This window comes from Pinus tabuliformis, chromosome 7, assembly GCF_031772625.1.
Source record: "Pinus tabuliformis cultivar Carrire ecotype Pingquan chromosome 7, CPIR1, whole genome shotgun sequence".
In the NCBI taxonomy this organism is placed as follows: domain Eukaryota; kingdom Viridiplantae; phylum Streptophyta; class Pinopsida; order Pinales; family Pinaceae; genus Pinus; species Pinus tabuliformis.
Genome location: NC_142293.1, coordinates 489,981,700 through 490,006,478, shown reverse-complemented (window position 1 = coordinate 490,006,478; position 24,779 = coordinate 489,981,700).

Here is a 24,779-nt window from a genome sequence, read left to right as displayed (position 1 = left end):
AACACCTATGTTCCACAAAGACTTGTAGTGATTACTAAGAGATTTGTATCACCTATGTCCCAAAAAGTGTTAGAGCAATGGTTGAGAGAGTTGAAACACCTGTGCGTGGGAGGTACCTGTGCCTTTTTGTTTTTGTATACCATTGTTAGTATATAAATGAATAATCTCCTAAAAATACATTGGAATAAGTATTGAAATGACATATTAAGGAGATACTTACAACTTGACCAAGAATGCACGATTATGGATAAAAAATATATCAAATGAGATGGAAAAAAGAAAAATGTGTACAAAAAGGTATTGGATGGATGTTGAAAAGATGCCAATTTAAGCACCCATTAGACCTTTAATGAAGAAGGACACATTTTATGTACTTCCTTTAAACAATGAACACAAAAATGAAATTCTAGCTACTGCAACCAATGATTTAACATCAAAGCATTAATATCACCTTGATATGGTTTGGTGTCATCCTTCACTTCCATCCTGAAAATGTATTGTGAATAGTTCATGGAACTCAAACTAGGTTGATCATTTTCAAGCTATTTCTTATATTCCCTTTGTTTTTCTTCCTAATATCCCATTCTCCCCTCTAATCTGATTTCCATATTAGAACATTCATCTTCTCTAACTCCCAACTTGATTGTCATACTCTCCATAATGATATTCATTTTACAATTGATGTTAGTGACATATTCTTATAGCCCTGAGAGCCTCTCCTTTGTCAAATCTCAAGGTATTTTTAGTTATTTGTTGACCATGGCTTGAGTTTTATGACTTTATTCTTAAAAGAATCTAGATATCCTACAATTTCACACAAAATACAAAAATAAACCTAGCTCTGATACTGATATTATTTATAAACTATCATGATTAACCCACGAGATAACCTTTCACAACAAATCTACTCAAATATATTCGAAAATCAAAAATCTACACTATGAAGGTTTTTTGTTTCTTAGATTTTTGGATATGTTAATTAAGTCTTATTCTTAAATATGAAATAAGTAAAATATGTAAGATAGGGAAAAATGAATAAATCTCACAAACCACAATGAACACAATATATGATTTGGGAAGCCCTTACAAGAGACAACCTAACTACAAGGTAAGGGTACTCGTCTCTCTCTTTTTCTGAATTAAAATGGATGAAAGTAAAAAGGAGTGAGACCTATGGCCCATGCGATACTATTGTGCATAAATACTCTCTCTTTATACACTCTCAACTAATCTTCTCACCTATCTAGAAAAAATCACACTCAAATAGAATGGAGCCCCTTTAGCCCCCAGTGGATTGGTTATAACACAAGCTAATAGCCTCCGAGTGGTTAAGTTTGACATCCTCAACTCTTAACTAGATTACAATATAGAATCTTCTAAAGTATTATTCATTATGATCACATGGATATCCCCTTTACCATAAATAATTAGGGTTGGCATGTCATCCTTTCAAATCATGGTGGTAAAAAATGGAAGGTCAAATGTTCGGTGACATAACTTTTTCATACGAACTTTGATTGAGGTGACTTTAGCATTGTTGAAAATGTATTTAAGTGTAGGATAGTGCTATGGGGTGTGGTGATTGTTATCACCCCAAGAAACTCTCCTAGGTTGTAGCTCGGAGATGCTCAGGAACATTACAAACTCAACATAATGTTGGAAATGGCTGAGTGGAAGAGATGATGCTTGTTCAAGCTAGATAACCACTACTACTTTGCTTGACTCTAGACATGCGTGAACACCCCCAGACTACAAGGCTTTAGACAACCAATTACTCACAGTTTAAGGATTGGGTGAATATGGAGAATACTAACCACAACAACAGATACACAAGACCTTGTGATGGCTGGCTGCAACTAGTAAAGAGGTCTGTAAATCGAATTCCCTAGTGTATAGACAGGATGACAGCTCTCTATCACTAAGTGAACAGAAACTTGAATAACACATTCACTGATACATGCAAGATTTAAACACAGAGGTAGGATGACAACTCCTCTAATGCTATACATCAAGAGTTTAGGAAAACTACATATCAGGCACAGCCTGGAACAGAATAGGAATGGAAAGTGAGCAATTAACAACAAAAGAAGCTTGTATTAGCTGAAAATGAAGACGAGACGCTGCAAGTATCAAAGTAGTTACAGTCTCCAGAAGTTGAACCTTACATCAAAATAACAACCATCAACCCTGATTACATCTTGTTTCTGGGTATATATAGAGTTTGAATACAAAGGCACTCGACCATTCTAAGTATGAGGAGGTCATAATTGACCACCAACCACTTTAACTATCTGATGGAGTCTCTGGTGCAATTGTTTGCCGTAGCAGATGGATTTGATCTCCTCGGGTGCTCTGTTGTCCTTCTCGGGCAGGTGGAGTGTCATATGGGATGAAGTCCCATAACTGCTAAATGCATTTACCTGATCGAGCTCTGTACCTTTTCTTCTCGGCCTTACTGTCTCTTGAATGTGGTTGTTGAGGGACTACTGCAAACAGTACCGAGAACTGGTTATGTTCGTCCTTCGGGAGCACAGAACGATCAAAGGTCGCATACTGCATGGCAGGTGGATGAAGTAGACGAAGGAACAAGATTGGCCGTTGGATTGAGCAGATGGACGGCGGGCATGGCTTGGCGGGGAGTACCGGTAGATATGGAAGCGGTGTGAACGCAGGCCATTGGATCTCAGGCGGACAGATCCAACGGTCATCGAGTGTTGAAGTTGAGCAGGTGTTACTAAGCGGGAAAATGGGTTCAAGCGGTAAGTGGTATTGCTCGCACCGCTTTCGGGGGTCGGGTGGTAAACGTACAACAGCATGCGATACCATTCGGAGGGCAACGCGTGGCAGCAGAAATCGCTCTCGATCACGTGTTAACAGGCTGTCACTTCGTGGGCATGGAAAGAGCAAACGCCGTCCGATCGTGGTGGAGGTGGTCGGATGGTGGGGAACAAATGGGCAGGTTATTCATTGACTACGGTGGGGGGACCGTTGGATCGGGGTACGGCAATCAACGGCTGCGATTTAAAGGTGACTGTGGGTTACAGAGGCATAGGGTCATGTGGTGGCGGTGCTATGTGGCTTTAAACTTAGCGCTTTGGGGCTTGAAGAAACAGGGTCTTATGCCGAGTTTTGGAGGAAAAGCAGAGATAGCGGGGTTAAGGGAGGGTAGGTGGAATGAAGGAGAAGAAGGAAGATGACTGCTGCGAGCTCTCTTTTGAGCATAAACACATGGCCAAGCTTGTATTGAGCCCTCCCAATGTCAAGATATGTAGCAGAGCTAGTAGTGCTTAAGTGTCAAAGCTTTACCCCCAAACAAATTCCACTTTATGCCTCAAACTTCTTCCAAAAGGTTTCTGACCCCCGCTAATAAAAATGGTCATGTGAGCTTATTCCTCCAATTTCTCCACTTTGAAAGAATCAATATGGATGAAAAATAATATAATTATCCAATCTAGTTAAAAAATTGGAACTCATTTAGGAAACAATAGTTTTGTTATTAATAAATGGGTAATTTTTCACTCGCTCTATTCCCTAAGTCTCAATGTGCAATATGTTTCCTATTGTCATGGATCAAGGCAAGTATAGTATCAAATATAATATCATGTGAGTTTGATATATTTTGTGACATGTATTAAGTCCTCACCATCATGGTTATTTAGTTCACTAACCCATGTTTTGATTCCCTCAGTATTGTGTCACATTGTAATAATGGGATATATCTTAGGGGCTTGATGAAAATGGAAAATCAAAATCGAACATTACTTCAATTTTATCACTTAAGGCCGCATGATAGCTCTGATTTCAATAAGGGAATTTCTTTGCATTAGAGGGCTCAACTTAATCTTGTTGGTTTAGGTAGTGATGTGTTTATCATCGATTTCCATTAAATATGAGCCACTCATAGTTCCTTGTAGCAGCCTAATGTGAACATTTAGTGGCTATGTGAGGAATTGGATTTAATGGAGTAGTGGTTGACATTAGTGGAATATAATTATAGCTTTGTTGATGTTCTGTCGAGTATCCTTGTATTTTAGAAGTGACCTCTAGATATCTTCGAGTAAATTGGTTTTAACTTTATTATTGTAGGCTAGTTCAAGCTCCAGAATCCTACTCCCCCCTCTTTGAATTTCAACCCTCTTCCTTCAGGTTTGGATAAATAAGCTTCTTTATTGGATTCTTTGAATGAACATATTCTAGATGAGAAATGACTCTCTACTCTTAACAAATAGCTCCATTTATATGCACTCTTTGAATATACAGTCTACATATTTTTAATGAAAAATATTTAAGTCTTAGAATTTTGGTTATCCTATTCACAAGTTAGAACTATAAATATATTTTAATCCATGGTTTTACATGGATATACATATATGTAATGTCCCTATGTGAACTATCCAAAGTCCATTTATATAAATAAAAATTTAGCAGTATATATATATATATATATATATTATCATATTTTACAAAATAATATATTATGACAAAAAAATTAAATTAATGGTGATGATGATGGTGGTGGTGGTTAACATCCACTGAGACCAAATTGGTCTATTGGACCTATAATTTTCTTAGTTCTTAATTGTCTGGCTTCTCGTCTTTCTTGGTGAGATTGGTGCTGTAGCTTTCTTTTTTTTTCTCTACAGTCTTCCAACTTCCTTTATCTTGCATCTCCTTCATCTCTTCTGGTTCTTGGGACATTGGTGTCTTAGCTTCGCGATCTGTTGTGTTCGTCCTTTTGAAGATAGTCGGAGAAGAAGTTTTGTCTGGGAGATCTGCTTTGCTGTTAAATGAAGATTTATTTTGTGCAGTATTCAAATCCTCATAATTTTTGATGCTTGAGGGGTTGTTGAGTTCACTTTTTTGTTGTTGGGCGGGGCTATCCCCCTGCTTGTCTTGAGAGTTGTTTCTTTCTTGCCTGATTTCTTGCAATTCAGAGTTTTCTGGAGAGTATTCTTCCTTGATGACAGTGTAATGTTATTTTTGTGCTCCTTCCCACCATGTATATCTGTGGTGATTCTTTCTAGCAGAATTTTTCTGGGAGGCTTTTGGCAAAATTTTGGCTAGATGGCATGTCTCAAAGCAGGATCGACATCTGAAGAGGACAATTTCATAATCGAGTTTCTGGTTCCACACATAGCCTTTAATTTTTAGGTTTATTTGAACTGGGAATCCGGCGCCGAAGTCCATTTCCACACAGATGCATGCATAGGTGGTTATGGCATATTGCTCTGCTTCTGGGCACCTACAGTAAAATTTGCTAGTTGCATTTCCAATGGCTTTTAGCGAGGAGAAAATCTAGAGATGCAAGGGAAGGTTTGGAAATCTCACCCAAACTGGTGCTAAGGTTATGATTTTTATTGAGGGATCAAATGATGGGTTCCATGGCTTCATGAATAGGGCTGACTTTTCCCAAAACCAAGGGCTGAAATCTAGAATGCATTGTCTGCTTTCAGGGTTTTCAAAATATACTATAAAGAAACCCCTAGCACAGGGGTAGATATTAATTTCATCAGAAATGATAGGCTTCCATACCTCTGAGAACCAACTGTGGAGAGCTGTCAGCCGCGGCCAAAAACCATTGAACCGGTAGATTAGGGCACTTTCAGAAAACTTCAAAGCCTCATCGAGTGAGGCCTAGACCGCCTGGACAGTGGGAGATAGGACTTCACTCACGATATGGGCAGGAGCTTGCCCCCCAGAGGCGGACGGAACTGAGCCAGCAGCTATCTTCGCGAAGCTGGGAGCCATCTGGACCCTGCAGAAGATAACCCTGAAAGGCTAGCTGTAAATTTGACGGGAGAGATCCTTACACACAACTGCAAGCTAATAACAAAGGCGAACACCCTTGTACAATTAAGAATAAGAGACGAGTTCCCTGTGGAAACCCTAGATCTCTCCGCTTGCAGATCACCGATGGCAAAGCACGAGGATGTGATCATAGATTGGGTAGCTAAACACCAGGGTGTGAATGACCTCAGGATCAGAGAACCAGGAAGCTAACCATGCGGAAGATAAACCCTTCAAGACTGTTTTAATGTGCTGCAACAAACAATTTTCCAGTTTCTTGATTAATGGATTTCGGTAAGGGAAACAGGAAGACGCCCAGATCGATGGACTGTAGAAGATAGAAGATCAATGAACTCGTAAGGGAAAGAGGAAGATGCCCAGGAGGAAGCAGGAATATCGGCGAAGATCGACGAACTCGTAAGGGAAAGAGGAAGATGCCCAGGAGGAAGTAGGAAGATCAGTGAAGATCAGGAGGAAGCAGGAAGATCGGAAAAGATAAACCCTTCAAGATTGTTTTAATGTGCTACAACGGACTGTACAAGATGCCCAGGGAGCAGGAAGATGCCAAGATCAACAGACTGTAGAAGGTAGAAGATAGAAGATATTCGGCAGACTGTAGAAGATAGAAGATCTTCAGCGGATTTTAATGTGTGTTCATCGAACTATGGTCCAGTAATAAGCACTTAACATTAAGATGGCCCCAGGTTCAAATTCTGAAGGGCCTCGCAGAGAGCGTAGAGGCTCGAACACGCAACCGCCGAGAGGTGACGAACAGATCTGAAGACACAGCCACAGTTGTGGAGCCTCTATATTCTAACTTATATATATATATATATATATATATATATATATATATATATATATATATATATATATATATATATATATATCTATTCCTAATGAAACATGAAGATGCCCAAGAGGAAGAAGGAATATCGGTGAAGATTGGCGAAGATCAGGAGGAAGCAGGAAGATCGACGAAGATCGGCGAAGATCAGGAGGAAGCAAGAAGATCGGCAAAGATAAACCCTTCAAGACTGTTTTAATGTGCTGCAGTGGACTATAGAAGACGCCCAGGAAGCAGGAAGATGCCCATTCTATTTCAGGAAGTTTCTTATTCTATTTCTTGTACCAACATATATCCACGTTAATCTTATATTTATCAATATCTTTGAGGTCAAACTTCATTTTGAGTGAAAAGATAGAAAAATGGTTTGCACATTGTTGTACTGTCCAACAACTCCCATTTTAATATATTATAAATTTCCTATGAAATTTATTATATTAAAATAGGGACTCTTAATTTTAGAGAAATCTTATAATCAAAGTTTAATACTTAAGGTTTTTAATTAAAACCCAAGTATTAAACATTGATTATCCCAAAAAACCAAATTTTAATAGCCCCCGAGATCAAAACTATACTCAGGCTTAAAAAACCTTAAGTATTAAAAAATATGGGTTATTTAAACAAAATAAATCAGAGTTTTAATCCCCTAAGGTTGAAATATTAACAAAATTCGACTCATCCCGCATCCCCGCATTAAAAATAAACAAAGTTACAAAGGCTCAAGACCCATCTACCAAACTCCATTGCGATTTCGATTAAACCGGACCCGATGGGAAAATATACATCCCAATTCATAAGTCCCTGTATCCATAACAATCGCAAAAGGTTCCAAAGAACTTAAGTCTGAGCCTTAACCGATTGCGATATGTGATATCACTTCGGACCCAACCACATATTTAAATATGCCAAGTTAAAATATCGCATCCATACCCCGCATCACAAGTTTCATAAGGCACAATACCACTCCACCAAACTCCATTGCGATTGCAATATAAACCGGACCCGCATGGATTATCCAATACAAACCATAAAACCCTGCCTCTGTGACTATCGCGCGTTTTAAAAAAACTTAAGACTGCTACACACTGCCAATTGCGATATGAATTATAACTGGACCTGGGGGGATTATCAACTTCATTTCATTTAAATCCTGCATCTGGAGCTATCACAAGAACCATTGCCTTTTCTTATTGTGATATGTGATAAGCCTCGAACCCGTCAGGATTATACAATGCGATTTATATTGATATCGCATCTGAGGCCTATACCACAATCGCAAAATTCTAAAAAAGTCATGCCTCATCCCAACACTGATTGCGATATGATGTCAGCAATGATGTCAAATCCACATCATTTGCCATGTGACCATTCCACATCATCCGACACATCAATGTGACGTGACTATGACGCCACCTCGGGATCCCGCAATTGCAAAATTTAAAGGGAAACAACTTATAATAAACCTTTCAACCCAGCCGATTTGCGATTAAACCGAACCCGACGGGATTTTTCACTTCAACTCATACATACTGCGCATCTCCGGCTATCACGAATAACAAAATAACACCATTTCTCTATCTCCTTCCCATTCCGATTACGATTGCAATTTTATTTGAGAAGGCCCCGTTTTGGATTTTATATGAAATACTCCTGGGCTATACTGATTGCGATTGTTCTGAAGTCCTGTCCCAAAACTCTAATTTCTGATAAGCCGTAAAGCTCCACCTCCTCAATTAGCATTCCTCTCCATGACGTCTGTGTCAGATTTATTGCACTCTATGTTTTCTTGATTTCTTGCAAAAGTGATTTGTCTCAAATAAAACTCACTTATCAGTCTCATTTATTTCCATCTTAACGATTCTTGTTTTCCATGTTCAGGTTCATGACAGAGAAATACAACTATGTTGATAAGTGGTAGATAAGTTCAAACAGACAGACAAACATCCAAAGAATTCGATGGAATAAATGAAGCTAAGGATGACAACAGACCATTTTTTAGAAACTTCGACCAAAATATTGTTTTCCTTTAAGCATTGTTGAAGGGATATGTTTAATGCCCTGAACACTCTGCACAATAGATTAGAATTGTTTTCTGTTATTTAAGATTAGCTATTGTAGTAAATAAGGGTCCTGAATTTTATGAAGAAAGGCTTATGAAAGATGGCACTATTGTACTTTCATACTTTTCTCAATAGAGCAACTGGAACATTGTTTTTTGAATTTTCATAAAGAATTTTGAGAAATTGCACTATTGTACTCTTGGAAGCATCTTTGTGAGAAGAAATAAACTGCTGCTATTTCTTTTATGAGCCGAGCGAAGTATATCTGGTATTTCTATCATTGTAACTTTGTTTTGTTCATAAGTAAATAGTAAAATTATATTTTCAAACTGCTTATTACTTGATATTTAAAGAACAATGTTACATGTATTCACTACTGATCATGTTGTCATTGATATTTTTATACATGTTAAGCAATTCGCTGTGATATTCTAAATGTGATATGAGCTTACACATTTTTTTAATTAACTATTTAATCAAACTAATGATCTTGAAATAAGTTGCATTTCCATTAGTGTTTGATCAATCTATATTGTCATTTACTGAGGAAAATCACTATAGATCGCATCTAGATAAAAGTTAAACAATCCCAGGTTATAGAATAGATTAATGCAATTATTTTTCCATTTGATTCATTGCTACAAATACATCTATTTCACTCCACTATAAGCATTACACATTCAGTCAATCATCTTTCATTGGAAAACTAGTCCCATTATACCCAGTCAGAGCCACTACTTAAATGAAAAAAGAGTTTTGTTAAGGTCCGAACCGAGTGGTTTTCCCCCTGTGTTGAAGCAGAAAATTTTTGAGGCCTCAACACTTTTTGGCGCTAGAAGGAGGGCATGCAGACTATGAATGGAAAGTAAGTCCAATCCAAAAACAAAAGGCCATTCCAAGAGCCATTCCCCTTCCAAATCTCCTACAACTTCTAGATCCCCTCCATAATCTCTAACTTTTAGATCAAAAGTTGTACAATCACCTCCCAAGTCTCCATAATCACCAAAAATTACAACTTTGATAAAGAACTTGTAAGACGTCTCCATTTCAACAGAAAATCCTAAATCATCTGAAGAAATCTGAAGGAAGAATAACTTCTATTTTTCAAAGAACTAGTGTTTTAACTCGGTCCCAAAGTGAAAAATTTGGCAGCTTTCCATTTTAACTTCCACTTCAATCTCACCGAATGAAAACTGCTACATCAGATTCCCAAACATCTACTAGTGAGATTACCTCATTCTCTCATTCACCAACATCTCCATTTCTTCCTTTTTCATTTCCTTTTTCTCTATCGTTCACTTCATCTATTTCCATTTCCTCTACACAAAAAACTAGTGCTGCCTCAAGCAGTACTATCACAGCTACCAATTCTTCCTTCATCACATCCACCTCTCCAACTCTTACAATGGCAACCAGACCATGGTCCAATTTGGGAGAAGTTCAAATGCCAGCACAACTTCATCCTCTACCAAAACATCCTGAAAGATGGCTTCCCAAATTCAATCCTAATGATGGGTTACCTGCTGAAGAACACCTTCACAACTATATGTTAGCCATCAATCTTAATGGGGTAGATGAAGAAGATGTTGTTGTTAGATTATTCCTGTACACTCTTACAGGATCAACAGGGTCTTGGTACTTTTCATTACCATCCAATTCTATTACTAATTGGGATATTTTATAAGGACAGTTTTTTATTAAATTTGGTGATGATCGCTCAACAACATCTCTTATCAATGAGCTTTCCAATTTAAAAATGAATTCAGGGGAAAATATAAAAGATTTCAATTCCATATTTAACAAATTGTTAAATAAAATCCCAACGACTTCTAGACCTCGTGTCCATGTACAAATTGAATGGTATATTTCATCTCTTCCTTCTAACATTGGAATTTTTGTAGATAGATATAATACAAATACCTTGGTAGATAACATGAAGAGGATGCATCTGTAGAGAAGGGGATAAAGGCACTAGAAAAGAAAAAATATCAGGAAGATAGAAAATTAAAAAGAGTTACATTTAAGGATGAAACTAAAAAGAAAGAACCTAAACATCCCTTTGGTCTTGAAGGTTTATAAGAAGTCCTTAAAATTTTGTCTGATGAGATGGTAGAGGTCAAAAAAAAGTAGTTTAGTCCTGTTCCAAAAAACCTTTGAGACCATTCAGAAGAAATTAGCCACCTAATCCACAACCTCGAAACATGATCTCTAATGCAGACACTGATGATGAAGACGAGGAAGAAGCATCATTTTTTGCTGATGAATCCCAAGATGAACAAATAACTAAGTTAAATGGAATGTGGAAATTTATGCTTCCTATTTTTGATAGTGAAAATGAATATGAAGCACTACCTGTTAGCACAAGAAGTAAAGGTTTAGTTGATCCTAAACAGCCAATTCAGAAACAAAAACCTTCAACTTCCACTGCTAAAGATAAAGTTGTTGTTAAAAATTCCACTTCCACTTCTCCACAAGAGATTCCATCTTCATCCAATTTTCTGTATTCGCCTAGAACCTTAGTAGTTTCAGATACTATTGAGTATAATATAGTTGAGGATATGAAGAAAATAAAAGAAAACATTTCCCTCCACGAACTCACTAAACTCAAACAACAACAAATTTTTTTAATAAAAGAGTTGAATGCAGTACCTGCTTCTCCTCTTCCTAGTGTTGTGGTATCCATATTTTCTAATGGAATGGGTAAACATCCTATTCATCCATTATTTGATTATGCTGATGTTATTATGATAGGTGATAGGTCTAACTCACATATTCCTCCTTTTCTTTTGACTTTTGAAATATTTAATAAAAATGTACATAACTGCTTGGTAGATTCAGGGGCTTCTTTGAATATCATGTCGTATTCAGTTTTTCTGAAATTAAACATGTCACCCCAGAAAACCCTAGCTCACATTGTGAAAATCAATAAGACAAAAGTCAAAGTCATAGGAGAAATGAATTCAGTTCTTATTATATTATCTTTGAATCCTGAAGTTTGTCAAATAATTGATATACTTGTTGCTGATATCCCATATTTCTATGGTTTAATTCTTAGTAGAGATTGGTCAGAAAAACTACACAGTTATTTTTCCACTGATTGGTCTCACTTATGTCTCCCATTTAATGGAAAGCTGAATCTAATTAGAATCAACTGAGAAAAACACATGAAATATTCAGTAACAGATTTAGAAGGTGAAAATGAGGCAGTATCATTTAATAACAACATTCTTGGAAACTACTCTACTGAATCAGTTTTTGAGAATTTTAAAGCACAAACGTCACCATTTCTGAGTAATTATGTAACTTCTCAAATTGAAAATTTTTCATACATAGGCTTTTCTAGATGTGTAAATATGATAGAAAAAACATTAGTTAATTCTTTATTCTGGACATTCTATTTTGATGGGTCAAAATCAAGTGATGGAGCAGGAGCAGGTTTCATATTGATTAATCCTGAAGGTGTGAACACAATGCTGACTTGCAAATTGGAATTCGAATGCACAAATAATATTGCAAAATATGAGGCATTGGTCTAAGGTATGTATAAATAAATTAGACTTGACGTTAAATACCTTGAAGTTTATGGAGATTCAGAAATTGTAATTAAACAAGTGAGAAACATGATGCATTGTATCTCTACACACTTGAAGCATTATCAGTCATTGGTTCAGTCCCTCAATTCACATTTTTTAGCGTTAATATTTTTGTTATTCCTAGAATTTAGAATGTCAGCGCTAACCATCTTGCTAATGTTCCATCAAAACTGATCCCATCCGAAGATTACAATCCTGATAGATTTTTTGTAGAATTAATCTTTAGGCCATCCATTCTTGATAATATCACCAACTAGCATGTATTCAATGTTGATGAAGACATTTTAAACTTCTTAACTTCTAAAAAATCATATGATGACCAAATAATTGATGAGGATGAACAGGATAATCAATTAAAACAAAAAATTGAGGATAATCCCATACCCAAATATGTGGTTAAACTTGAGTATCTATATGATTTAAAAGAGTTACTAATTCAAAACTGCAGAGTTCAACTCTGAGATTTGAATTAATAAATCTTGCGACATATCTTAATCCTCAGAACATCAATTTAGGACTTGGTCTTTCATCTGAAGAAAGATTATCCTTCATTAATTTGTTAAAGAAATATAAGGATGTCTTTGCTTGGAGTTACAAATATCTGAAAACATTTGACACTTCTATCATTCAACATACAATCCCGATGATATCAAATGATAAACCTGTCCAACAAAAACTAAGGAAAATTCATTCGAACATAGAAAATCAAATCAAAACAGAATTGAATAAACTCCTTAAGGCTAAAATCATTTTTCCTGTTAGACATTCAATATGGGTTTCCAACTTGGTACCTGTTAGGAAGAAAAATGGTGATATCCGAATTTGTATAGATTTTAGGAATCTTAATAAGGCCAGTCAAAAGGATAATTTCTCTCTACCCACTATGGAACAGATTTTACGATCAGTTGCTAGTTCCAAACTTATGTCTTTCCTTGATGGTTTCTCTGGATATAATCAAATTATGGTCCACCCAGATGATAGGCTAAAGACTACTTTCAGAACCAAATGGGGAACTTATGCCTACCAAAAAATGCCATTCGGTTTAATAAATGCAGGGGCCACTTTCCAACGAGCCATGGATATAAATTTCAAAGGTTTGTTAAATAAAATAGTTGTTGTTTATCTGGATGATATTATTGTTTATTCAAAAAACAGAAATAGTCATTTACAGGACTTAAAACATATTTTTGAACGTTGTAGAAAATATGGTATTTCATTAAATCCGAAAAAGCCTTTTTTCGCTCTTAGTGAAGGGAAACTTTTAGGATTTATTGTGTCAAAAAATGGAATTTACCTTGACCCTGATAGAATAAAAGAAATTTCAGAATTTTTTCCACAATACAACAAAAAAAAACATGCAATCATTGTTCGAACAAATCAATTTTGTTAAAAGTTTTGTCCCTGATTTCTCACAAATCATTTTACCGTTACAACAAATGATTAAGAAAAACATAGTTTTTAAATGGGGCCAACATGAAAAGCAATCATTTGATTTAATTAAACAGTCAATTATCAATTCTCCTTCTTTAAGTACTCTGAATTTCTCTGATCATTTCATCTTATATAACTTTTCTTCTTCAACATCTTATGTCGCTATTTTGACACAAATTAATAATCAGAAATTTGAAGCACCCATCTCATTTTTTAGCTCAAATTTTTAGGGTGCTGAATTGAATTATTCAAAAGTAGAAAAATAAGCATTTGCTGTATATAAATTTGTAAAGCATTTTAGACCTTTTCTCTTAAAAACACACACGAAAGTAATAGTCCCATTCCCAGTAGTGAGGCAATTACTATTACAAAAAGAATTAGGAGAAAAGAGAGAAAATTGGGTAACATCTCTGCAGGAATACAATATCGAAATAAAACCAACCAAATTTGTTAGAGGGAAAGGTTTTTGCAAGCTGTTTACATGACAATCTGACATACCAGCCGAAGGGGATACAGGTAACAATAAACACATTTATGAGGTAAGTGTAATTGATATTGATTCCCAATATGATGATTTAATTTTTTACTTGAAAAATGGATATGCTCCTCCTGAGCTCAATTATAAAAGAAAAAGAGCTTTACGATTAAAAGAAAAAATTTATGAGATCATTGATAACATGTTATTTAAGAGAAACTATGATTCCATATTGTTAAGATGCTTAGAAAAGTCTGAAGCACAAACAATTTTGTAGGAACTTCACGATGGACCAGCAAGTGGACACTTTGGAGGAGATACTAGAGCATACAAAATGTTACATGCTCAATACTACTGACCCACTCTCTTCACATATGCCCACACATATGTGAGGAAATGAAAAACATGCCAAACTGCTTTTGGAAGACAAAGGAAACCAACTTTGCCTCTGCAGCCAGTCAACATCAATCAACCATTCGAACAATGGGGACTCGATATCATAGGTGAGATTATTCCTCATTCTTCTAAAGAGCATAGGTATATTCTGACTGCTACAAACTACTTCACTAAGTGGGTAGAAGCAATTCCACTAAAGGTAGTCAATTCTAAATCTGTTATTGAATTTATTGATCAATTTATCATTACAAGATTTTGTTTGCTTTCTGCACTTATATTTCATAATGCATCTTATTTTTTTGTGTACCAGTGTGAATTTGCAATTAGGAGAGGTTTCAAACTCAAATATTTTGCTAATTACTATCCCAAGGGAAATGGTCTGGAAGAATCCACTAATAAAAATCTCCTTAGAATAACCAAAAGAACTGTAGATCAAAATCGAAGAAACTAGCATCAAGCTTTAATATTTGCTCTATGGGCTGATAGGATAAATCGAAAGGCCTCTATAGGCATTTCTCCATTTAACCTAGTCTATGGGAAGGAAGCCATTATTCCATCACATTTAGCTCTTCCTTCATTAGCCCTAGTTCAATTTATTGAAGAAACACCTTCTTCTTCATTGCAATTAAGAAACTCACAAATCCTAAAACTAGAAGAAGAAAGGGAAAAAGCTAAACTCACACACACCAAACATCAACATATGGTGAAAGCTTATTTTGATGCAAGTTCAGTCTCACAAAGATCCATTCGAGTTGGAGATCTAGTTCTCAAGTGGGACAAAGAAAACGAAGAAAAAGGGAAACATACCAAATTTCAAAAATTATGGCTTGGTCCATTTCAGATTGTTGAAACGATAAGCCTATCTACATTTATACATCAAGATTTATCAGGAAAGAGAGATTCTCTTCTTGTAAATGGGCTCATATTAAAGAAATTCTTTTCTTAATTTCTTAAAAAAAAATAAAAATGAATAAAGAATAAAATCTGTAAAAAATCACCCCCATTGTACATCCCGTTGCAATTTATTTTCCTTTTACATATTTGTTAAATAAATGTTAAATAGTACTCTATTGACTTTTCAAACATCTCTTGAAATTATTTTTATATTTTCATTTTGAAGGTAGGAATTTTTAAGAAGTGGTTACAAAAATTGAAAATTAGATAAAAATTATATAACTCTGAAAATATTTTCCATTAAGTTGTAAAATATTTGAAAAACCTCAAAAAATTATATCATTTAGTCAAAAAGGTTATCATTAAAAGGTAAATACCGTCTTCCAACTTAAAACTTTCAACTCATATTTGTCATTTAAAACTCTTAAGGAGTCAACGATCCTCCCCATTCATTAAAAAGAGAATTTTTAGAGTGTAATTCTATAATATAATAAATCTAAAAAGATAAGCGGTCTCATCACCAACCTTCTTACCATGTTCGTAGGGAACCAATTAAACTGATATTACCACTCTGGACACCAAATCAAGGTATTTTCTTATGATTTTTAATTGTAAGACAAGAGGTCTCATCACAAGCGAGCTTGTTCAGTTTAATTGTTACCAGTGAATGCATAGAAAATTTTAGGGGCGAATGTTCGCCCTTTGGCGAAATTAAGGCGTTTTAAATTTTTAGTGGGTGAATATTTTGTATCATAGTACATTTTTACAAATCACCTCAAATAGCCCACCTTATTTTAAGGGAGAGGGTAAAAAAGGTAAATTCATCCCTTGAAATTAGGAGTTACAACCTTCCATTTGCACATTTTTAAGAATAGGTTTTATTTAAGTGAATCAATTCACCCATTTTCAAGAATAGGTTTTATTTAAGTGAATCCTATGGGCCAAAGGCCCAAATACCATATTTATAAAAGAGGTATGGTAAATTAATAAAAATATAAATAAATGAGAGGTATGGTAAATAAATAAAACATTTTTTATATTTACTCCATGAGTCACCTTATATACATGCAAGGGTGTAAACAAATAAAAATATAAGTAAAGTGGAGGTATGGTAAATAAATAAAACATCTTTTTATACTTACTCAAAAGGTATGGTAAATAAATAAAAATATAAATAAACTAGACGCATGGTAAATAAATAAAACCTCTTTTTATATTTAGTCCATAACCCTCGTTCTATTTATAAAGGCTCAAGAAAGAGGTTTTATTTAAGTGAATCCTATGGGCCAAATACCATATTTGTAAAAGAATGGTAAATTAATAAAAATATAAATAAATGAGAGGTATGGTAAACAAATAAAACATTTTTTTATATTTACTCCATAAGTCACCTTATATTTACGAACACTCAAAAAATACGTTATATTTAGGTGAAACCTATGAGAAAAATACTATGGGACAAATACCATGGACTAGATTGTTATTAATACCATGCAAAAAACATTATTAACCCTAATATTAGTATTTATAAAAATAAAAATGGCACATGGTATTGACCCATGGTATTCACCAAAATGGCACATGGTATTGACCCATGGTATTCACCTGGAATGTAGCCTATTTAAATGGGGGAATAAAACCAGCATAGATCCATCTTTACCCTGGATCTACTAACCCCCGAGAGGTATCAAATATCGTGATATGCAAACTAGCATAGAGTGAAAAAATATTTGATTCGATCAAGAGTAAAAATGGATGTTGTAATTTAATTAATGTTAAACATTTTAGCTTGGTTAAAATAAAAAATAAAATAAAAATTAACTATTAATTTTATTAATTTTTATAAATTACTAATAGTAATTTTTAAGCTCCAGGTTTATGATAACCCATGGTATTGACCCATGGTAATACCATGGTATTCATGTGAGCATAGACTATTTAAAGGGGAAATTCTATCATCTTAGATCCATCTTAATTCTGGGTCTACCAAGTGCTCAGAGGGATAAATAGATTTCATCCCCCTAAGAGTGGTAGATGTGGAGTTAAGATGGATATAGGTTGGTTTTTATGATAATGAAGATATTAAATAGACTTAGGAAATTATATTGTAAAAACATCTTAAGGTGAATGGTTAAAGCATAGACATTGGATAAGTATATTTGTATACTTCTGTTTTAAACGGAAACAAATCCAGGGCTAAAAGGAATGGATTGATTGCACTAGTCATCCTTCTATAACTTTCCAACATATGTTGGAGTAAACAGATTGTAATTTGGGTAATTTTTCTAATTGCAAGCAGGAACATACTTGTGTATTGGCAGGGTGGTTACGAGGTCCCTAGAAGTGATGAATTTGAATTTTTCTTGGTTTTATATATAGTATTAGGTTTTTTCTCATGCTTTCTGTGAATGGCACGGGTGAATTTTATCCTACACCCACTAGGTTATCGATATTTAATTTCGATAATTGAATAAAATATTCACCATGCCTGGTGAGAGATTCGCCAAAAAATTATATATACATATCATATTATTGATAAAATCTCCTTCCATTTTTCCTATATACCATGGAGATTCGCCCATTTATTATACATGTAAATTTGGGGGGGTTCTTAAGATTTTCCCTAAGTGAATGGCATTGTCATTATCTGGCCACCAAACCAGGACAATGGATTTTTAGCATTATATATATATATATATATATATATTACCTCTAATTATTGCACTATTAAATGGATGGGACACTGGATTGTTGTTGTTTAAAAGGTAACCCTATCGAGGCTATGAATGCCTACTGGTAGTGGTGGCTCTACCTATGACGAACGAGTACATTTTAAAGCTAAGTTGTAAAAGGCCCCTTAGTTTATTTTTTATAAACTGATTAATGACTGATACAAGTAAATAGGTGTTTTTCATTCACAAAAGGTTTTTAAAAGAGATTGCAAGTTAATGAGTTTTATAGTCAGAGTAATTTTATTTATCTAGATGTTTCGAAAAGCAATTTTCACTTCTTAAATTATTTTTACTGAATTTTTGGAAATTTTCATTTATCAGAGATAACTAGTTCTTCCAGTGAATCACCAATTGTTGTATTGTCCAACAACCCTCATTTTAATATATTATAAATTTCCTATGAAATTTATTATATTAAAATAGGGACCCTTCATTTTAGAAAAAATATTATAATCAAAGTTTAATACTTAGCATTTTTAATTAAAACCCAAGTATTAAACCTTGATTATCCCAAAAAACCAAATTTTAATAGCCCCCAAGATCAAAACTATACTTAGGCTTAAAAAACCTTAAGTATTAAAAATATCGGTTATTTAAACAAAATAAATCGGAGTTTTAATCCCCTAAGGTTGAAATCTTAACAAACTCTGACTCATCCCACTTCCCCACATCACAAATAAACAAAGTTACAAAGGCTCAAGACCCATCTACCAAACTCCATTGTGATTGCGATTAAACTGGACCCAACGGGAAAATATACATCCCAATTCATATCCCCGCATCCATAACAATCACAAAAGGTTCCAAACAACTTAAGTCTAAGCCTTAAACGATTTTGATATGTGATATCACTCTAGACCCGACCATAGATTTAAATCTGCCAAGTTAAAATATCGCATCCATACCCCGCATCGCAAGTTTCATAAGGCACAAGAACACTCCACCAAACTCCATTGCGATTGCGATATAAACCGGACCCACGGGGATTATCCAATACTAACCATAAAACCCTGCGTCTGTGACTACCGCATGTTTTAAAAAAAGCTTAAGCCCACTACACACTGCTGATTGCGATATGTGATTAAGCCCAGACCTGCGGGATTATCAAATCAATTTCATTTAAATCCCACGTCCTAAGCTATTAGAGTATTCAAGAGTATAAAGGTTCTTCCCGCTACACACTGTCGATTGTGATATGCAATATAACCGGACCCACGGGGATTATCAACTTCATTTCATTTAAATCCCATGTTCAGAGCTATCGCAAGAACCATTGCCTTTGCCGATTGTGATATGTGATAAGGCCCGTACCCACCATAATTATACATTGTGATTTATATTTATATCGCGTTCGGGGCCTATACTGCAATCAAAAATTTCTAAAAAAGTCATGCCTCATCCCAATGTTGATTGTGATATGATGTCAGAAACAACTTTAGATCCACATCATTTGCCACATCACCATTCCACATCATCCACCATGTCATAGTGACATCACTATGATGTCATCCTTGACATCACCTCGGGATCCCACAATCACAACATTTAAAGGGACATGACTTATAATAAACCTTTCACCCCAGCCGATTTGTGATTTGCAATTAGACCGCACCCGACGCGATTATTCACTTGGGTCTGCGACTATTGTAAATCACAAAAGAACATCGTTTCTGTGTCTCCTACCCATTCCGATTGCAATTATGATTTTATTTGAGAAGGCCCCTCTTTGGATTTTATATGAAATACTCCCAAGCTATACCAATTGCGATTGTTCTGAAATCCGACCCCAAAACTATGATTTCTAATAAGACATAAAGCTCCACCTCCTCATTGAACATTCCTCTCCATCATGTCTGTGTAAGATTTATTGTGCTCTAAGTTTTCCTGATTTCTTGCGAAAGTGATTTGTTTCAAATAAAACTCACTTATCAGTCTCAATTATTTCCATCTTATTGATTCTTGGTTGCCATGTTCAGGTTCATGACATAGAAAGACAGTTGTGCTTATGAGTGGCAGATCAGTTCAAACAGACAGAAAAACATCCAAAGAATTCGATGGAATAAATGAAGCTAATGATGATAAAAAACCATTTTCAGAAACTTCTACCAAAATATTGTTTTCCTTTAAGCATTGTTGAAGGGATCTGTTTAATTCCCTGAACACTCTGCACAATAGATTAGAATTGTTTTCTACTATTTAAGCTTAGCTGCTATAGTAAATAAGGGTCCTGAATTTTATAAAGAAAGGCTTACGAAAGCTCGCACTATTATACTTTCATACTTTTCTCAATAGAATGACTAGAACATTGTTTTTTGAATTTTCATAAAGAATTTTGAGAAGCTGCACTACTGTACTCTTGGAATCATCTTTGTGAGAAGGAATAAACTGTTGCTATTTCTTTTATGAGATGAGAAAAATATATTTGGTATTTCTATCATTGTACCTCTGTTTTGTTCATAAGTAAATAGTAAATTTATCTTTTCAAACTCCTTATGACTTGATATTTAAAGAACAATGTTACATGTATTCACTATTGATCATGTTGCCATTGATATTTTTATACATTTTAAGCAATTTGTTGTGATATTCTAAATGTGATATGAGTTTACACATTATTTTTATTAAATACTTAATCAAACTAATCATCTTTAAATAAGTTTCATTTCCATTAGTGTTTGAGCAATCTATATTGTCATTTACTAAGGAAAATCATTATAGATCGCATCTAGATAAAAGTTAAACAATCTCGGGTTGTAGAATAGATTAATGAAATTATTTTTCCATTTGATTCATTGCTGCAAATCCATCTATTTCACTCCACTATAAGCATTACACTTTCATTCAATCATCTTTCATTTGGAAACTGGTCTCATTATCCTGAGTCACAACCACTACTTAAACGTAAAAGGAGTTGTCTTAAGGTCTGGAATGGGTGGTTTTCCCCTGTGTTGAAGAAATGATTTTCGAGGCCTCAATACACGTAACTATATTTGATCTCTCTTTGCACTTGATATATTTGGAGTTAGCATGGATTTGTGTTGGTCACACACACACTTAAACACCATGTGTCAACTCCATTCTAAAAATGAATTACTCACAAATTTCCTGCTTGATTTTGAGCAACACATTAGTAAAATGTTTTAACAATTTTTTTTATTTTCTTTGTCATATATATATAACTGACATTGAAATATTTTACTCAACATGGCCATTGAAATATTTTATTTACTACCCACATTGTCCACATCAAAATGTTTTTTTTGTTATTAGTGTATTTTCAAGTACATATCCCCCTCATATTGAGAAGTAGAAACCTTGTATCAAGGAGATATAATTTCTCTCCATATGTACATTAATTTTCTTTTTTTATTAACCTTTTTTACAAGTTACATATTAGCTCCATATTAACTAGTTGAAGGAATTATCGATATCTCTCTTACCTTGAACTATGAAGCACTTATCAATAGAAGAAGAAAACACACACACAAACTAACTCTCTCTATATATTGAAATATTTTACTCAATTTCATATTGAACTTTTTTTTATCATTAATATATTGTAAATCCCACATATCAACTCTAGATTAAGAATTAAACAAACTACACATCCCGATCACAATGTAAAGTGAAAATATGATATTTTTTTTATTCTTATTTTTATTATTAAGTTATTCTATTACCTAAAAATTATCGTCATACAAAACTTACAGTTCAAAATTTGATGTAATCACCATCATGGCCCGCCACAATGGAAACTAGATCGATGATGGTCAGGGCAGCTGACTAGCATCCAGAACCATCAAAATTCTCTAACAATTCTACTTCTAAGTCACTAACAGAGATAATAATAAAATTACAATATAAATTTTCCAATTATATTTGACCATACATTTACTATAAAGAAACTATTTTGTTGAAACTAAAGCATGATCCAAAAGAATTGGACGAGCATCGATTGTGAGAAGATGTTAGTTGGGATAAATGTCGAGCACTTGTACCTATTGGTTTGGGAGGTATGATACCACACTGTAGGTGACCTTCAATATGTATTAGGAAGGTTCCCATGTTAACCAAACAAGAGAACTAGTGGCACTGGACTCCTTGGATTTCATTGAGGCATGCAATGATTTCATTGTGATCCTCGAACTTTTCCTTAAGCACATTTCCCAGGAATGTCTTAATTTTCCAATGGAGGGTGATAGAATTGAGCTATTGGTGCATTGTACCCTGATGTGGCCGAGGTCCAAAACCTAGCTAGTCAATCCTGTTTATATCTCTGAATTAGAATAAAATAATCCTAGTGATCATTAGTCGTTAAGGATCCTAGTGAGAGGGCAAGTTCAAGGGGTAGCTCTGAGCGTGGTTAGCAAAGAAAATTACCTAGTACACTTCGATAAGTTTCAACACCATTGAGATTCCCTATGAACCATAAAATGAATTGCACCATGCAAATAAAAACATGCTTAAGAGTTTGCTAAGACTGGAGGTAGGAGAAATTTCCCCTATTTTGATTGCCCACCAGTAATTGGATTGTTGTAGACAACATGCTTCACTCCTCTATACTCTGCAAATTGCTAAGCTAGCAACTACCACACCAACTTTGTAGCTCCAAGTTAGAAATATTGTCATAGAATGTGTGGAATAAGGCACCCTGGAAGGGGGAGAAAGACCTCCATAAATGAGCACTCTTGGAAAACCAAGATCACGGTGGAAATATCCTACATGACACTGTGAAACAATTCAAAAACAACAAGAAAACATGGAACAATGGTAGGGGATACAAGAGCACATGGTCAAAAAGAAGGATTTTATCATCATGCAGGGGAATGTGAGGTCAATTGGCATGTGTGAGGACATGGAGTGGGACAACCATTCCATCCCCCCTCTTTAATGCAAGGAGAGGTGACAAGGTGGTGTGCATCGTCCCCTCTGTCCGATGGCTCCATTTTCCACATCCCGAACAAGGGGAGATATTTTTTAGTTTCAATTATTTTATCTCTCTATATAAAAATGATATCAATTTTTGTTACTTAATATAAACATTGAAATATTTTATTTATGGTTGACATTAATATATATGTGTGTGTGTGTGAGAGAGAGAGAGAGAGAGAGAACTGAAAACAAAATGAATTATACTTATTCTTTGTATTGGATTGTAATTGCAATATTATTTTTAAATGCTACTTGTCAACTACATATTTAGTAGTGAAGGAATTACACATATCACTCATACTAAAAACTAACATGCCATTGTAAACTAAATTAGAACCTTTTTTACTAAATTAATGTGTCTCTCTAGATAAAGTTCATATAAAATTAAAGTGAATTTGAATTATTGCATTTTTTATATATACAGTGGGAAAAACTATCATAACTCAGTTGTCAAACCAGCAATGGGAATAGCCATTATTGGTTGCTACCTAGTTGACTCATCAACATTATCCAAAGAAAATCATGTCACCTGCAATTACTCACTAGTGGTTGGTGGTTAACCTATTTCCAAACAAAAATATTTTTAAAGCATACAATAAGCTCAATGTACAATGAAAGACTTTCATTATTATTATTATTATTAAATTGTTAATAAATATATAAATTTATTATTTTTAAGTGTATTATTAGCAACAACATTTCCACTGTACTTAAAAAAAACTTTAGACATAATAAATTATTTTTATAATAATAACAATAAAAAAATTATTAAAAAAGTTTTCACCCCGGTCCAATAGTCAAAATTAGTTGTTAGTCAAGTTAGCCGTTGGAGGCTCTGCTCAGTCTATTTAACACGCTACGCTGGATCTTTTTCTTGAACTTGTCCTGACGATGAACCACACTGGTTGGTTCGAAACGTGTCGACAAATGGTATTTCATGTGATTTTCGCCGAAAAGTCTTTCGTAAACAATAATATTGTAAATTTTACTCACTATAAAACCTTTGGAGATAAAAAAATATATATATTTCAATAATAATATTAATAGTATAATTTTTACACGCAATAAATTAATTTATGTTTAAAATACATCCATTATAATAATTAGATAACATGTTTTTTATTATGACTAATTTTTCGATGGTTAACTAATACTCTTTAAGCATTTTGATAAAATAACTATCTAAATTGGAATTTAGATAGAATTTTGAAGATAAGACGAAGATTCATGTGGATAGGATTGGGTGTGCCTTTCACAATGTGTGTTTTTCGTGTGCGATTACATGTGGGAGCGGCATGTGAGAATGTAATCTTTGTATGTCTTGTGCAATATGAGGTTTCGTCATGCACCCTGGGCACACATTTTACTGAGATGTCTTTAGTTTCCGCAAGCACTGGTTGGTACTAGATTTCGAGATGGTGCTTCCATCATTTAAGATGCATAATCAAATACCTCGAAACATGGTCTACTGTGTTTTTTAGTAGACTGGAAGAGGATGCTTCAAAAATACATTCAGGCAAAGATTTTAGCCACGGAAATTTCAAATTTCGGCCACGAATCTGGTTTCAATTAAGTAAAAAAACAATCAGCCAGAAAGATAACAAAATCATTACAGTCAATATATTGCAAGGT